This window comes from Scyliorhinus canicula, chromosome 9, assembly GCF_902713615.1.
Source record: "Scyliorhinus canicula chromosome 9, sScyCan1.1, whole genome shotgun sequence".
Classification (NCBI taxonomy): domain Eukaryota; kingdom Metazoa; phylum Chordata; class Chondrichthyes; order Carcharhiniformes; family Scyliorhinidae; genus Scyliorhinus; species Scyliorhinus canicula.
In genome coordinates, this window is record NC_052154.1 from 110,692,697 (window position 1) to 110,710,778 (window position 18,082).

Here is an 18,082-nt window from a genome sequence, read left to right on the forward strand (position 1 = left end):
AGTCCAAAGATGTGCAGGTTAGGTGGATTGGCCATGATAAATTGCCCTTAGTGTCCAAAATTGCCCTTAGTGTTGGGTAGGGTTACTGGGTTATTGGGATAGGGGGAGGTGTTGACCTTGGGTAGGGTGCTCTTTCCAAGAGCCGGTGCAGACTCGATGGGTCGAATGGCCTCCTTCTGCACTGTAAATTCTATGATATCCATGACTAACTGGGGAGATTGGATGTCAGTGATTACCTTAACCAGGTCAGAGGGGGAGCAGAGTATCAGCTTAACCATGAGGAGTCGAGGTCGATTGTCACCTTAACTAGAAAATGTGGGCATAGTACAACATTTTAATGAGAGTGAGTGAAAATAGAATATTAGTTTAATTCAGGGGAGTGAAAGTAGAGTATCAGATTATCTCAGAAGTAGTGATAGTAAAACCAGTTCGACTGGGGACACTGAAATTAGAGTACCAGGTTAACTAGGAGGAGTGGACGTACAGGACCAGATTCGCTCAGGGAAGAGGCTGTAGAATACCAGATTAACTAAAGGGAAAGGAAGTTGAGGCCACATTTCTCCCAAAAAAACAACAGTGTCGTTTTGGGTGGCTTTTGCGGGTGATTCCCGCCCAGGTGTTTGGGCGCGATCCAGATCTGTATTCACCCACACTTCATTTTTAGGAGCCTGGAGAGTCTCTGACTGAATCATCCCACACTTAGAATTTTGTCTGCAGGAAGGAATTAAAGACGCTGGCAAAACAAGCTCCTCAGAGATCGGGGTGCATTTTTAAAGGGTGCTCAGGTCTCAGAGTGAGGTCGAGGGTCCCCCATGCCCCCCACCCACAGACATTGCGACGCTCCCCCCCCCCCCCTGCAGACATGGGCAGCACACCCATCCCTCAACTCCTGAGGGGCAACCTTCCCCATTACTAAAAGTCTGCATGATTCCCCCCCCCCACCCACCCTCCCTACACCCGCACACGGCACGAAGGTGACCCGGCGCCATACCAATCAATCCTTGTAGGCAACGGGACATCGACCTCCCCTTGTTGCCAGGTCAGCATCACTAGGGTACAAGTTTGACACTACCCAGATGAAGGGGGGCATGGTAGCACAGTGGTTAGCACATTTGCTTTACAGCTCTTGGGTCCCAGGTTCGATTCCCGGCTTGGGTCACTGTCTGTGCGGAGTTTGCACTTTCTCCCCGTCTCTGCATGGGTTTCCTCCGGGCATTCCAGTTTCCTCCCACAGTCCAAGGATGTGTAGGTTCGGTGGAATAGGCCATGCTAAATTGCCCTTAGTGTCCAAAAAAGTTGGGAGGGGTTACTGGGTTACGGGGATAGGGTGGAGGTTTGGGCTTGGTTGGGGTGCTCTTTCCAAGGGCCGGTGCAGACTCGATGGGCCGAATGGCCTCTGTCTGCACTGTAAATTCTATGATGATTCTATGAGGTGCCAGGGGAAGTGCCATCATATATGGGGCGGGGCGGGGCTGGGCCGGAGAACCTCCACAACTGGAGCAATTCATGCCATGCAGCCCCGACGCCATGACACAGAGCGGAGAATCGGCTTCATTGGCGCCGGCGTGGTCGGCGCGGCGCCGGCCGGGGGCCCTCTAAGGGCCCCCCCGGCGATTCTCGGCCGGGGATGGCCCGAATGGCCGTATCAAAAAACCCGAGTCCCACCGCCGCCGTTCACACCTGCGGGAATTCGACAAGGAAGGGCCGGGGGAGGCCTGTCTGTGGGAGGGTCCAACCCCCAGGGGGGCCTCCGATGTGGTCTGGCCCGCGACGGGGCCCACCAATCGGCAGGCTGGCCTCTCTGGCTGGGGTCCTCCTTTCTTCCGCGCCGGCCCCTGTAGCCCTGCGCCATGTTGCGTTAGGAGACACCACGCATGTGCGCGTTGGCACCGGTGCTACTGTGCATGCGCGGGTTAGTGCCGGCCCCACTGCGCATGCGTGGACCCTGCTGCACCCAGTTCACGCCAGGATCAGCAGCTGGAGAAGCGTGGGCCACTCCTAGTGCCATGCTGGCCCCTGGTAGGGGCCAGAATTGCTGATCCTGAGGCCGTGTTGACGCCGTCGAGAAACGTTTCCGACGGTGTTTCCGACTGCATCAACACATGGGCGAGAATCCCGCCCATGGTTTCTGTTTCTGGAGATCAGTACTAATTTGTACAGCGTGAGGCCTCGCCAGTGAATACTGGGAACCAGGAACTGTGGCCTTGAAAGAGCTGAGCATATTTAAATGAGCCTAATCACTCATTAAAAATCCTTATCTGGATGACGCCCAGTGAGGGCATATCCAGATCACGTTGGTCATTCTAGTTTGGGTGCAACGTGCGCAGCTAGGCACCTGGTGCGAAATTCATTTTTGGACTCTCGCTAATAACTCGAGAGTAGTGGAAGTAGTGTATTAATTTAACTGGGGGATGGGGAGGGGGGGGGGGGGAGTGAAAATAGAATACCAGATGAAGTAGGAAGAGTCTAACTACTTTAAAGGGTGTGGGAATAAAGTGCCAGTTTAATTGAATTGGAGAAGTAGAATTTATGCTAACTCCTTAAATTGACGATTGATCCATGGGAATGGAACATTTATTACACAAGGAATAATTGAGTGGTGTTTACAAGACTACCCAACACCCAAATGTGTTAAAAAAAAGTGGGGCAAGAGAATGTAGCAGCAAAATTGTAACAATGATATAAATAGGATTATTTCTGAAAGAAGAACAGAAGCCCTGCCCTCATGGGACGTAGATATGGTTGACCAAATCAAGGAAGGGGCTTCAATGCACTGCTTGTGGTGGTAGTGATTGGTGCACCCTGCTGCTGCAATACACTGGTGGTGGAGGGAGTGATTGGTGCACCCTGCTGCTACAGTGCACTGGTGGTGGAGGGAGTGATTGGTGCACACTGCTGATGTGTTGGGTAAGCTGGGTCTGTGAGGACTGCGTTTACTGCAGCAGTGAGAGAGACAGGCTTCCAACACTTGAAGAAATACAACTCGATTTTATTGAACTCTTAACTATCATACATACTTTAACTGTGGGTTGACACTATGCTGACTTGACTGGAGACCTGAGGCTAACCTGACCAGACTAACTGACTACCACATGGTGTTTGTACTAGTTGCTGCTCATGGGCTCTGACTGTCTCAGAGGCTGGGTCCAGAGAGAGAGAGGGAAAACTTGATCCCTCTGGCTTTATAGTGGTTGTGTCCTGTCTGTTGATTGGCTGCTGTGTTCTGTGTGCTCACTGATCATCCTGTGTGTCAATCACTGCCTGTCTGTACTCCATCATATACGTGGATGTATATTATGACACACCTAACAGCCCTGAATAGATGGGTTTGCCTGATTGTGTGCCCACGTGCATGTGCACGTGTGTGCTAGCTGGAGTCGGGCCCGTCACACCCAGAAACTGTGCAGAGGCAGCCACAGGGCTGTGTCTGGCCCCAGTTGCAATAAAAGCAGTTAGGCCCTCCAGCCCTCACCCTGTCCACACACACTCAATCCCCACCCACTCCCCATGCTCCATCCATGTCAACTGATGCCAACACATACCCTTCCACCCAGCCAGGGAGACGGCGGCTGTTGTGGACAAAGGCAAGGACACCACAAGAGGCCAGGCTGACACAATACAATTCTTTTTATTCACACACTAGATACAACAATCACTCCTCTCCATAGAATCATAGAAATTATAATTCAGAAGGAGGCCATTCGGTCCATCGAGTCTGCGCCGGCTCTTGAAACAAGCACCCTACCTAAGCCCACACCTTCATCCTATCCCCGTAACCCAATAACTCCACCTAACCTTTTTGGACACGAAGGGCAATTTATCATGGTCAATCCACCTAACCCGCACATCCTTGGACTGTGGGAGGAAACCCGAGCACCCGGAGTGTGGTAAACACCACTGGTCACACACTACATGTATTACGGTACTTCCACTGTACTACAGTTAATACAGTAAATCCCAGCCTGCTGGCTCCTCCCAGCAGGCTCTGTATAAAAGTGTACGCTCTCCTGCGCTGCCTCCATTCTGGTTCCAGCTGCAGGAGGCTTAACATCTAGCACAATAAAGCCTCAATAGTTCACCATTTCGTCTCGTGGTCATTGATGGTACGTCAATTTATTACACTAGAATTTTAAAGATGAACATCTTAATCAAGCCGGATCGCCTGGAGCTGAACCCTCACGCAGCCGACACCACAGCCACCTTCGAGCACTGGCTAATCTGCCTTGAATGATATTTCGGAGCATCCACAGAAGCCCTCTCAGACCCACAGAAGCTCCAAATACTCTATGCACGGGTGAGCCCACCAGTTTTCCTCCTCATTTGGGACGCTCCCACCTACACGGAAGCGGTGGCAGCACTAAAAGGACAGTATATCAAGACTGTTCGCCAGGTACCTCCTGGCCACGAGACGGCAACTCCCTGGGTGAGTCTCAGGACGATTTCTTGCGTGCTTTGCGGATACTTGGCAGAAACTGTAATTGCCAGGCGGTGTCGGCAGCCCAACACACGGAACTGCTGATCAGAGACGCCTATGTCACGGACGTTAAGTCTAATTACGTTCACCAGCGATTATTAGAAGGGGTATGCTCGACCTTACAGAGACAGTACAGCTTGCTAACTCCCTAGAAGTGGCCTCCCGCAACCTGGAGTCCTACACCTCCGACCGCGTGGCACCCTCGGGGGCGTCATGGGCCCCACCATCATCCGACCTGGGTACGCCGCAAACCTGCGCCGCACGGCAGCCAGCTAATGCCAGAGGCCACAAAAATAGCATCCCAGACAACAAGCACTCCAGCCAACGCTGCCCAGCGCGGGGCGCGACCTGCAACGGATGTGGCAAGAAGGGCTACTTTGTCTCCGTTTACCAGGTCCGATCAGTCGCTGCCGTTTCCAGGCCCAGCATTGCTACACCCCCCACGTGCGATCCAGGGGCGCCGCCATCTTCGCTGCCGCCCGCCACCTGCGGCCAGTGGGCACCGCCATCTTGGATGTTATCCGCCATGTGCGCCCCGTGGACGCTGCCATATTTGGCGCCATCTTGGAACGCACCCCAGGAGCCCTGCTCGGCTGGCCGTTTGTGGCCGCCGATAGCTCCGCCACCGCTGATCAGCCCAATAACTCCCAACATCTTCGGCAGCCCGCCTCCATCACCCTCGATCAGTCTCGGCCTCACAATCTCGCAACCGCTACGACGACTGTACGGATCAACGGGCACGAGACAACATGCCGCTTCGACTCCGGGAGCACAGAGAGTTTCATCCACCCTGCTACAGTCAGGCGCTGCTCCCTCCCATTCCTCCCCATCACCCAGAAAATCTCCCTGGCGTCCGGATCCCATTCCGTACAGGTCCGGGGGTTCTGCGTTGCGACCCTCTCCGTACAGGGCGTAGAGTTCAGCAACTTCAGATTCTACATCCTCCGCCATCTCTGCGCTGCCCTGTTACTGGGTCTCGATTTTCAGTGCCACCTCCAGAGCCTTATTCTGAAGTTTAGCAGACACCTGACTCCCCCTCACCGTCTGTGGCCTCACAACCCTGAAGGTCGATCCACCCTCACTTTTCGCAAACCTCACCCCAGACCATAAGCCCGTCGCCACGAGGAGCAGACGGTACAGTGCACAGAACAGGACCTTTATCAGGTCGGACGTCCAACGGCTTCTGCGGAAGGGCGTCATTCAGGCCAGTAAAAGCCCCTGGAGAGGTCAAGTGGTGGTAGTTAAGACTGGGGAGAAACACCGAATGGTCACCGACTACAGTCAGACCATCAACCGGTACACGCAGCTCGATGCGTACCTCCTCCCCCGCATATCTGACATGGTCAATCAGATTGCGCAGTATCGAGTCTTCTCCACAGTTGACTTGAAGACGCCTATTACCATCCGCCCGGAGGACCCGCCAAAACACTGCATTCGAAGCAGATGGCCGCCTCTTCACATCCTTAGAGTTCCCTTCGGCGTCACCAATGGGGTCTCGGTCTTCCAGCGAGAGATGGACCGAATGGTTGACCAGTACAGGCTGCGGGCTACATTCCCGTACCTGGATACTGTCACCATCTGCGGCCACGACCAGCAGGCCCATGACACGAATCTCCAGAAATTCCTCCACACCTCCAAACTCCTTACCCTTACCTACAATAAGGAGAAATGTTTCTGCACGACCCGCTTAGCCATTCTTGGCTATGTTGCGGAAATCGGAGTCCTAGGGCCCGACCCCGACCGCATACGCCTGGAACGCCCCCTTCCCCACTGCCCCAAGGCCCTGAAACAATGCCTGGGGTTCTTCTCATATTACGCCCTGTGGGTCCCTAATTATGCGGACATGGCCCACCTACTGATCAAGTCCACAATTCTTCCCCTGACAGCTGAGGCCCACTGGGCCTTCAACCACACCAAGGCGGACATCGCCAAAGCCACGATGCATGCGATCGATGAGTCCCTCCCCTTTCAGGTGGAGAGAGACGCATCAGACATTGCTCTGGCCGCCACCCTCAACCAGGCGGGCAGACCCGTGGCTTTCTTCTCCCGCACCCTTCATGTCTCCGATATTCGGCACTCCTCTGTCGAAAAGGAGGCCATTGTGGAAGCTGTGCGACATTGGAGGCATTACTCGGCCGGCAGGAGATTCACTCTGCTCACTGACCAACGGTCGGTTGCCTTTATGTTTTGCAATACACAGCGGGTGAAGATTAAGAATGACAAGATCTTGAGGTAGATGATATAACTCTCTACCTATTACTACAAGATCTTGTATCTCCCGGGGAAGCTCAATGAGCCCCCAGATGCCCTGTCCCGCGGTACAGGTGCCAGCGCACAAGTGGACCGACTCCAGGCTCTCCACTATAACCTCTGCCACCGGGGGACACCCGGTTCTTCCATTTTATCAAGGCCCTCAACCTGCCCTACTCCATTGAGGGGGTCAGGATTGTGACGAGGGCCTGCCAAGTCTGCGCGGAGTGCAAACCGCACTTCTACCGGCCGGACAGAGCGCACCTGGTGAAGGCCTCCTGCCCCTTTGAGCCCCTCAGCATGGACTTCAAAGGTCCCCTCCCCTCCACTGACTGTAAAATATATTTTCTCAATATCATTGATGAGTACTCCCATTTCCCTTTCGCCATCCCATGCCCTGACATGATGTTTGCCACGGTCATCAAGGCCCTACACAGTATCTTCACCTTGTTCGGTTTCCCCACCTACATCCATAGTGATCAGGGATCCTCCTTCATTAGTGATGAGCTGCGTCAGTTCTTGCTCGGCAAGGGTATCGCCTTGACCAGGATGACCAGCTACAACCCCCGGGGAAACGGGAAAGTGGAAAGGGAGAACGCAACGGTCTGGAAGGCCATCCTGCTGGCCCTTCGGTCTAGGAATCTCCCGGTCTCCCACTGGCAGGAAGTCCTCCCCAATGCGCACCACTCTATCCGGTCGCTCCTGTGCACTGCTACTAATGAGACCCCTCACGAACGTGTATTTGCCTTCCCTAGGAAGTCCACCTCCGGGGTCTCGCTCCCAACCTGGCTGACAGTTCCTGGGCTCGTCCTCCTCTGGAAGCATGTGAGGAGCCACAAATTTGATCCCCTTGTCGAAAACGTCCTCCTCCTCCATGCAAACGATCAGTACGCCTACGTGGCACACCATGACGGGCGACTAATCTCCCTCCGGGACCTGGCACCCGCTGGTTCCCCATCCACAACCACCACCACCCCCGATCTGGTACCGTCCCCTCCCCATCCGGTTGGCTCCCCCGCCCCTGCGCCATTCACCCTCCCACCAGCGACTCTCACCGCAACCCACAGCCCAGCAGCATCCGTCCCCTCACCGGATCCACTACTGGATGAAGGAGGGGACAACAGGCTCCTGGAGCCGCAGGTACCCACATCAGCGCCCACACCACAACCAGGCCTGAGGCGATCGCGGCGGAGGGTCAAAGCCCCCGACAGACTCATCCTGTAACGTTGTTTAAACCCAGCTGGACTCTTTTTTTAAACAGGGGGTGAATGTGGTAAACACCACTGGTCACACACTACGTTTATTACGGTACTGCCACTGTACTACAGTTAATACAGTAAATCCCGGCCTGCTGGCTCCACCCAGCAGGCTCTGTATAAAAGTGTATACTCTCCTGCGCTGCCTCCATTCTGGTTCCAGCTGCAGGAAGCTTAACATCTAGTGCAATAAAGCCTCAATAGTTTCACCATTTCATCTTGAGGTCATTGATGGTACAACACGGAGAAAACCCATGCCGACACGCAGAGAATGTGTAGACTCCGTACAGACAGTGACCCAAGCCGAGAATCGAACCTGGGTCCCTGGAGCTATGAAGCAACTGTGCTAACCACTGTGCTACCGTGCCTCCATGAGTCATTACCCCATGGGTCGTAAAGTGCCCCCCCTCGCAAATGTGGACAAATGTACATGTCCTTAGGTACATTTGGGTCCCATGGTCGCTTGGGTTGTGGGCAGGGGTCTAGGGGTAGTACAGCTGGCCCGGGAGGTGTGTAACGCATCGGTAACCACTGCTTCCATGAGGATTGTTGTAGCTGGCATGGCTCAAGTACTGTCGGTACAATCGGTGCTGCCGTTATAGTTGCCAGGCGGGCCGATATCCATATCGGAATCTGCATCACTGCATACAACGTCGCTGGCCAGACCCGCATGCGCCTCAGGTCCCCAACATCCTGACATGAAACGGGAGGTGGAAAAGCGAGTGGGGATCCGGGTCCTCTCTGGCCTCTGGGATCCTCCTTGGCCGTATGGGGTCGGAGTCAGCATCCTGCGCAGCGACTCCGGGCCTTGCCCTGGTGGTTTCTCATCACGTCGTCATATATGGTCCAGGTGGCGGTGTGCCTCAGTACCGGTACCTGGATCACATAGGAGACCGGCCCCATTGTGTGGAGGACTACCCCAGGTAACGTTTCTCACGTAAACTGTGTCACTTGTTGTGAATGTGCACACTTGTGGGCAGTGGTGAGAGTCTGTCTCCGAGCTGTCCTGCCACTGCCGGACCCGTGCCCTGACTTCGGGGAGGGCGAGGCTGGGACGTGTCCAGAGCCACCGCCCCATGAGCAACTCTGCCAGCGTGATCCCAGTTTTGGCGTGAGGCATCATATGATAACTAATAACTAAAGAGAAATCATGCCAAACGCATCTCCCATGCTCCCAGGGTCATCTTCTTCATGGCCTGCTTGAACGTCTAAAGCGCTCGTTTGGCTAGTCTGTTGGAGGCTGGGTGGCCCGGAGCCATCCGTAGATGCCTGATGTCCTTTGTGGCCATGAATGATGCAGACTTTTGGCTTGTAAATGCCGCCCCATTGTCAGACACCAGGACTTTGGACAGTGGTGCGTGCTAAATTGCCTCGCAGTTTGTCCATGCTTGCTCATGTGGTCGCTGTAGGGACCCGGTGTACTTCAAGCCACTTCGAGTAGGCATCCACTAAAAGAGAAATGTGGACCCCTGAAATGGCCCTGCAAAGTTGATGTGTACGTGGGAATCATGGCTTCCCGGGCCACTCCCAGAGCTGTATCAGGGCCACCAGTGCAGCCTTCCGGTGTTCCTGGCCCAGGGCGTAATTGCGGGCCAACTGCTTGATCTCGGCATCCAGTCCGGGCCAGAAAACATAGCTGCATGCCAAGATTTAAATTTTGGTTACCCCGGGGTGCCTGTTATGGAGGTCTTTCAACAGGGGTCCAGGCTACGAAACGTAGCTGCACGTCAACATTTTCATTTTGGCCACAGCATGGTGCCTGTCATGGAGGTCTTTCAACAGGAGTGTGTGCCCCTGTTCGGGTACGACCACCCACGTTCCCCAACAGAGGACACCGTCTTCAGCTCTCATTCTGGGTAGCTTGGAGTTGCAGGCTCTCATCCGTCTGGTATTGCCCTATGTCAGGCCTTGTATTGGACCATATGTCGGCCCTCGATAACTCAGGGTCGATCTGGGTCCACTCCCTGATGTGTGCTGCTGTTACTTGCAAAGTATGCATGAAATGGAGGGCGGATATCACCTCCACAGCTGCAACTGGAGGTTGTGGCTTTGTGGGTAGGGACAGGCGACTCAATTTGTACGTGTGTGTGGGGTTCTTGTGTCCAGGCGATACTGTAAAGTATACTCATAGATGGGCATAACCAAGGCTCACCGCTGACCCCAGGCAGATGCTATCAGTGGAATCACCCGATCTTCCTTGAATAACCCCAACAGGGGCTTATGGTCAGTATATATCATGAACGCACATCCATAAACGTACTGGTGAAATTTCCTCACCGCAGAGGAAAGCCAAGCCTTCTATTTCTACCTGTGTGTAGTTCTGCTCGGTGTCCGCAAGTGTGTGGGACGCAAAGGATATTGGTTGCTCCGAGCCATCGGGCATGCGGTGTGCCAGAACCGCCCTGACGCCGTATGGTGAGGTATAACATGCGAGGAGCAAGGGTTTGTCCGATTGAAGTGGGTCAGGAATTCATTTAATGAGAGGTGCTGCTTCACCTCTTGAAACACCTTCTGGGTTAGGGGGCCCCAGTCCCATTTCTGCCCCTTCTTCAGCAGTTGGTGGAGTGGGCTGAGCAGTGTGGCCATCCTGGCTATGAACTTCCCATAGTAGTTCACCAGGCCTATGAAAGAGGGGAACTCCATTTAGCCATGAGGGATGGGTGCCTGGCAAATCACCAGAACCTTCTCCTCCACTGGGTGGAGGTCCCTACTGTCCACTCGATAGCCTAGATATGTGGCATGAAAAAAGATCTTCTCCCTCCAGATGCAAACCTGGCTCAAGTAAACTGCTCAAGGACCTCGGTTAGGATCTCCTTGTGTTCCTGATGCGAGGTCCCGGTTATAACATCATCCAGGTAAACGGCCACCCTTGGCAGCCCTCACAAAATAATCTCCATAACCCTCTGAAATATCGCACAAGGCGAGGAGACTCTGAACGGCACCACGCATACTCGTACAGTCCCCGATTGGTATTGATTTTCACACATTTCCAGGAGCTCGGTTTGAGCATCAGCTGCAAGTACGTGTGGCTCATGTCTAGCTTTGTGAACGTTTTTCTTCCGCTGAGCGTAGAGATCTTCGATCCGAGGGACCGAGTAATGGTCAAGGTGGGATACTTGGTTTACAGTCATTTTATAGTCCCCGCAGAGCCGTACCAACCCATCCGCTTCAGCAGGGGAACTACAGGCAGGGCCCAATTGGCATAGCAAACAGGGTTAATAATACCCAGCTGTTCCAAATGGTCCAATTCCAGGTACGCCTTGGCACGAAGTGCAGATGGTACAGGGTGGGTGTAGAAATATCGGGGCTCGGCGTTCTGGTCCACATTTATCGTGGCCATCGCTCCTTTAATGGTACTGAGGACTTCAGCAAAACAGAAGGAAACTTGGTCAACACACCTTCTGGTCCACAGGAGTACACATTGGCTTTGTGGGTAGGGACTTACAAGGCCTGACATAGGGCAATACCACAATCTGGCACACACGTTGCCAATCCAGATGCAGGTGATGCAGCCAATCGTGTCCCAATAGGCTGGGCCCGTCGCCACGGACAACACCAGTGGTAGGCACAAGGACTGGTCGCTGTATGCCACAGGCCCGTGGGCGGTGCCTTCATTTTCTAAGGGCTCCCTGGTGTACATGGCTAGCTGGCCCCCGTGTCATGAAGCTCCAGTGTCTGAATACCTGTCTGGATGGCCATAAATGTACGAAAACTGACGATAGAAACCGTCGTTCCCATGTCCTGTTCCATCTCGGTGGGGTGTCCATTTAGCAGCAGCGTCACCCAGACGGGTGCCTTTCTGGGGCCTGTAACATAGTGCACAGTCCTCCGGAGGCCGAGGAGCCACCCCTGCTGCGCAGTGGGGGGGGGGGGCTAACGGCTGCTCTGCCGCTGGGGGACGCGCTCTCATGTGATCTCCCGGAGCCTTGTTGCTTTCCTTGGTGTCCAGCACGATACTGCCGCCTTCATCCAACAACGCTAAGTCGGCGATTGCTTCACGTTCACTGTAGAGTGAATCGCGGCACAGTTTGTGGGGCCTGCGGTCACTATGCCCTGGGACGGTCTCAGCACCTCACTTCTGGTGGCTGTCAGCCGTTGGTCCCGACGATGCCCAATGTTCAGGACTGCCAGGTTCTGGAGTTCTTGGGAGTCCATCCACGGTCGCGTTTTTGGGAGAGCACTATGTCAACGGCCTTCTCGGGTGTCAGGGGTGTCTCCATTAGCAGCTTCCGCTGCATCCCAAGGTCCCGAAGCCCGCAAATGAAGAGGTCCCACAGGAATTCAGGCAAGGCAGCTCCGAACACACAGGGGCTAGCCAGTCCCAGTAAGCGCACCAAGTATTCACCAGTGGACTCCGCTGATGTCTGCAAAGCGAAAAGTGGCATAGTGGTAATGTTTCTGGATTAGTAATCCAAAGACAGAGGCCAATGCTCTGGGGACACAGGTTGACACCCCACCATTGTAGCTGGAAGAATTGAAATTCAATCAATAAAATCTGGAATTAAAAGCTTGTCTCAGTAATAGCGACTATTGTCAAATGTCATAACACCCATCTTGTTCACTAATATTCTTCAGGAAAGGAAATTTGCTGTCCTTACCTGGTCCAGCCTACATGTGACTCCAGATTTAAAGTAATATGGTTGACTCTTTAAACGCCCTCTGAAATAGCCCAGCAAGCCACTCAATTGTATCAAACCATCGTAAAGACTGAAAGGAAAACAATACGGATGGAATACCGAGCATCGATCTAAACATTGGATCTAGACAATGGGAAACACAGCCCTGTCAACCCAGTAAACCCCTCTTTACTAACATGAAGGGGCTTGTGCCAAAATTGGAAGAGCTGGCCCACAGTCTAATCAAGCAACACTATGGAAGGGAGCTGTCCAGAGAACCTCAGCATTGGACAGCATTTTCCAGCCTATCAATGGCATGCCTGCTGTTGGCAGAAATGACTCACCTTTGGCTGCTGGTGGGATCTTCTGATCTTGCCAATATCTGTGGTATTTTGCGTTGCTCACCCAAAGGGGGTTTGCCAGAAGCTCCCGCTAGTGGGAAGGGTCAGAAAACTCCGCCCAATTACTCCGGATCCCATAAAGTCTCATGACATCAAGTAAAAAGAGCACGGAAACCTCCAACTGATCGTCATCCACCTATCTCCCGCCCACCCCATCCCCACCTCAGCTGGTGAATCGGTAATGCTTCATGTTGAGCACCAAGTGGTAGAACTGACGGTGTCAAAGGAATATAATATTCTCTGGCGGGTAACTTCTAGGTCCATCACTAAGAGTGGTTCAGTAGGAATGCTACTGGCCGAGACGGCCAAATCCAAAAGGACATAGCTGCTCGTTGGCTACAGATGTGAGGGAACCGACAAGAGGGAAAAACCTAGATGACCACATCCTCACCAATCTGCCTGTTGCAGATCCTTTTCTCCATGGCAGTATTGATAGGAATCCCATCTTCACATTGAGGATACCGTCCATCTTGTTGTGTAGCACTACCATAATGCTAAAAAGGGTAGATTCAGAGAAGCTTTAGAAACTCAAAACAGGGCATCCATGAGGTACTGTGGGCCATCAGCAATAGGAGAATTATATTCAACCACAATCTGCAAACTCATGGCCTGGCATATTCCCCAACTCTACCATTGCCATCAAGCTGGGGGATCAACCCTGCTTCGATGAAGTGCAGGAGGGCATGTCAGGAGCAGCACCAGGCAAACCCAAATATGAGGTGTCAACCTGATGAAGCTACAACAGAAGACTACTTGCATGGTAAACAGCAGAAGAAGCAATGTGATAGATAGAGCTAAGCAATCCCACAACCAATAGATCCGATCAAAAATTGTGTCAGAAATGGTGGTGGGTAGTGCTCCAGTAGCGTAATCGGTTAGCGTGTGGCACTTCATACAGAAATGGTGGTGGGCAATTAAACATCTAACTAGAGATGGAAGTTCCTCAAATGTTCTCATCCTCAATGATGGGAATCTCAGCATATCAGCGGCATAGAGAAGACTCATTTTTTTGCAACCATCTTCAGCCAGAGATGCTGAATGGATGATCCATGTAGGCCTCCTCCGGAGGTCTCTTGCATCACAGATGCCAATTTTCAGCCAATTCAATTCTTCCATGTGATATCAAGAAATGGCTGAAGACACTGTGTAACTGCATAACTGCAAAGGCTCTGCCAACTTTCTGGCAATATCACTGAATTATTGTGCTTCAAACTAACCTATAATCAAGCAGTTCTCATACAGTTACAGAGCTGGGAGCAATGTGAAAAATTGCCCAGGTATGCCCAGTCCACCAAAAGCAGGATAAATCCACCTCAGCAAATATCGGCCCATCAGTCTACTCTTGATCATCAGCAAAGTGATGAAAGAGGCGGTCAACAACTCTCAGGCAGTAGTTAATAATAACTTGGTCACTGTGTTCAGTTTAGATTCTGCAAGGGCCACTGAGCTCAAGACCTCAATTCAGCCTTGACCAAAACTTGGGAAAAAGGGCTGAACTCAGGGGATGAGGTGATAGTGACTGCCCTTGACATCAAGATACTGTTTGGCCAAGGGTGGCATCAAGAAACACTAGCAAAACTGAAGTTAATGGGAATCAGGGGGAAATTCTCTATTGGTGGAGGCATGCCTAGCATAAAGTGAGATGGTTGTGATTGTTGAGTACCAGGACATCACTGTAGGGGTTTCTCAGGGCAGTGTCCCTAGGCCCAACCATCTTCAGCTGCTTCATCAATGATCTGCCGTCCATCACAAGGTCAGAAATGTGGATGTTCACTGCCGATTGTGCAATCTGCACCATTCGTGACTCCTCAAATACTGAAGCAGTCCTTGTACAAATTTAGGAAGACCTGGACAACATTCAGGCTTAGGCAGATGAGTGCAAGTAACATTTAAGCCACATAAATGCCAGGCAATGACCACCTCCAACTAGATAGAATGTAACCATCTCCCCTTGACAATCAATGGCATTACCATTACTGAATCCCTTACTATCAGCATCTTGGCAGTTATCACTGATCAGAAACTGAACTGGACCAGTCATATAAATATTGCGGCTACAAGTGTTGGTCAGAAGCTGGGAACTCTGTGGAATGGTGGAGGGACTTTTAGATCCAGGATCCCGGTGCCATTTTGGACAAGGCGCAAATGTTCATTGTGCCGTGAAAATCCAGACCCACGAGTCAGAGATCACCAACAGTGGGTGACAGAGACATTACAGAGTCAGAGACAGGAACCACTAAACACATACCAAGAGAAATTAGTCATTGGGATCCCAGGGATCAGACACTGCGTCCCAAAGGAATTTTTACTGAGTTCCCCACCCTAGAACTGGATATTGATACCTCAGGGATTACACAGTGAAACACCTAGGTTTTTATACTATGATCTCGGGAGTTTCAACTGAGACCCTAAGGTTCTGGATATTTATACCCCAGTATTGGTCACAGGGTCCCCTGGATCCACATAATCAGAGAGATTGCTGTACCTCCATTAAACAGGCTTCTGCGTTGCAGTAAATGTACTTCCTAACACTCTCCACTCAACGAACAGCACCAAAAAAATACAGATTACCAGATAATTCATCCCATTACTAGACCAAACTTTGTTTCTCTACTTGTTACATTATCACCCTTCTTGCCTTACACCATCATCCCATTTATCACTGAATCATATCCACCCTCCACGCTATCGCAAATCTTCAACGCCGTTCTTTCCTCCCCATCGCCTTTCCTGCCTCTGTACCAGCTTGCTTAAAATCTGTTGCAGATCTTTGTCTGGCCCCGACAATCCTGCCCCATTCATCTTGGTCCAGGGCTCCAGCAACAATGCATTGGTGGTCATCTTCCAGGATTTTATAGACTCTGGAACTGTCCCTACAGGTTGGAGGGTAGCTCACGTCACTCCGATATTCAAAAAGGGAGATAAAGAGAAAGCAGGGAATTATAGACCAGGAAGCCTAACATTGGTAGTGGGGAAAATGCTTGAATCCATTATCAAGGATTTTATAGCGGAACATTTAGAAAGCAGTGGCAGGATCAGTCAGAGTCAGCATGGATTTATGAAGGGAAAATCATGCTTGACAAATCTGTTGGAATTCTTTCAAGAGATAACCAGTACAGTCGACAAGGGGGAGCCAGTCAATGTGATATATTTGGAATTTCAGAAGGCGTTTGACAAAGTCCTGCATTAGAGATTATTGTGCAAAATTAAAGCGCATGGGATTGGGGGAAATGTATTGAGGTGGATAGAAAACTGGTTGGCAGAGAGGAAACAAAGAGTAGGGATTAATGGGTTCTTTTCAAATTGGCAGGCAGTAACCAGTGGGGTATCACAGGGATCGGTGCCGGGACCCCAGCTATTCACAATATATATTAATGATTTGGATGAGGGAACAAAATGTAACATCTTAAAGTTTGCAGATGATACCAAATTAGATGGGAGGATGAATTATGACGAGGCTGCAGAGATCCTACAGCAAGATCTGGACAGGTTGGGTGAGTGGGCAAACCAATGGCAGATGCAGTATAATTTGGATAAGTGTGAGGTTATTCATTTTGGAAGCAAAAACAGGAAGGCAGATTACTACCTGAATGATTGTAAATTGGGAGAGGGGAGTGTGCAGCGGGACCTGGGTGTCCTTGTGCACCATTCGCTGAAGGTAAGCATGCAGGTGCAACAGGCAGTAAAGAAGGTTAATGGTATGTTGGCCTTCATTGCAAGAGGTTTTGAGTATAGAATCAGGGATATGTTGCTGCAATTGTACAGGGCCTTGGTGAGGCCACACTAGGAGTGTAGTGTGCAGTTTTGGTCTCCTTCTCTGAGAAAGGATGTTCTTGCTCTCAAGGGCGTGCAGCAAAGGTTTACCAGACTGATTCCAGGGATTACGGGACTGTCATATGAGGAGAGATTGACTAGGTTGGGATTGTTCTCACTGGAGTTCAGAAGAATGAGGGGGGATCTCATAGTTATAAAATTCTAACAGGACTAGACAGGGTAGATGCAGGGAAGTTCTTACCAATGATGGGTGTGTCCAGAACCAGGGGTCACAGTCTGAGGATTCAGGATAAATCATTTTGGACAGAGATAAGGAGACATTTCTTCACACAAAGAGTGGTGAGCCTGTGGAATTCATTACCACAGGAAGTAGTTGATGCTAAAATGGTGAATCTATTCTAGAGGCGGCTGGATATAGCACTTGGGGAGAATGGGATCAAAGGCTATGGGGAGAAAGCAGGATTAGGCTATTGAGTTGGATGATCAGCCATGACCGTGATGAATGGCGGAGCAGGCTCGAAGGGCCAAAAGGCGTCCTCCTGCTCCTATCTTCTATGTATCTATGTAATCCTTCAAAAAGGCCCACTGCAATATGGCAGAGGTCATCACTCCTAGTGACGCTGCTAAAGAACTGGCAGCCTCTAACTGAGCAGTAACACTTGGAGGGGGAATATCCACCCCACACCAGGCCGTCTGACCGGACATTTCTATCACTTTGCCAGTTTGTGTGCTGCCTAATTCTGATTTAATCCCAACAGGGCCCCAGAAATAGAACATAGAACATAGAACAGTACAGCACAGAACAGGCCCTTCGGCCCTCGATGTTGTGCCGAGCAATGATCACCCTACTTAAACCCACGTAACCCGTATACCCGTAACCCAACAATCCCCCCATTAACCTTACACTACGGGCAATTTAGCATGGCCAATCCACCTAACCCGCACATCTTTGGACTTGGAGTCGTGTAGCCACCAGCTCTCCGGCCAATGGACGAGCCCATTTCCACAACCATTAAATTTCGCCCAGTAGCCCTGGTTCTCTCGCCACAGATGCTTCCTGACTTGCTGAATCTTTCCAACCTTTTTTCACTTTTATTTCACCGTTGCCATATGTAAAGCTTTGTTCTGTGCAGATTGTCTGCTGCGCTTGTCTCTAACAGTGACAGCACTTCAAGTTAATTCAAGAAAATCACAGTAAGAAGTGTCAGAGATTTGTGATAAAATTCAATGTAAACAAAAGCCTTCATTATTCATTCACAGAGAGCCCTTTCAGTCAGTTCTGGGCACAGTCCTCTTCCTTTAGAAAGGGTG

At 51.5% G+C, this 18,082-nt stretch overlaps 1 protein-coding gene across 1 annotated transcript in view; it reads right to left on the bottom strand.

The window, feature by feature from the left end:
• The window catches only part of pamr1 (peptidase domain containing associated with muscle regeneration 1), a 271,328-nt gene that overhangs the window by 152,197 nt on the left and 101,049 nt on the right, over positions 1-18,082 (bottom strand). The window lies entirely within an intron of this gene.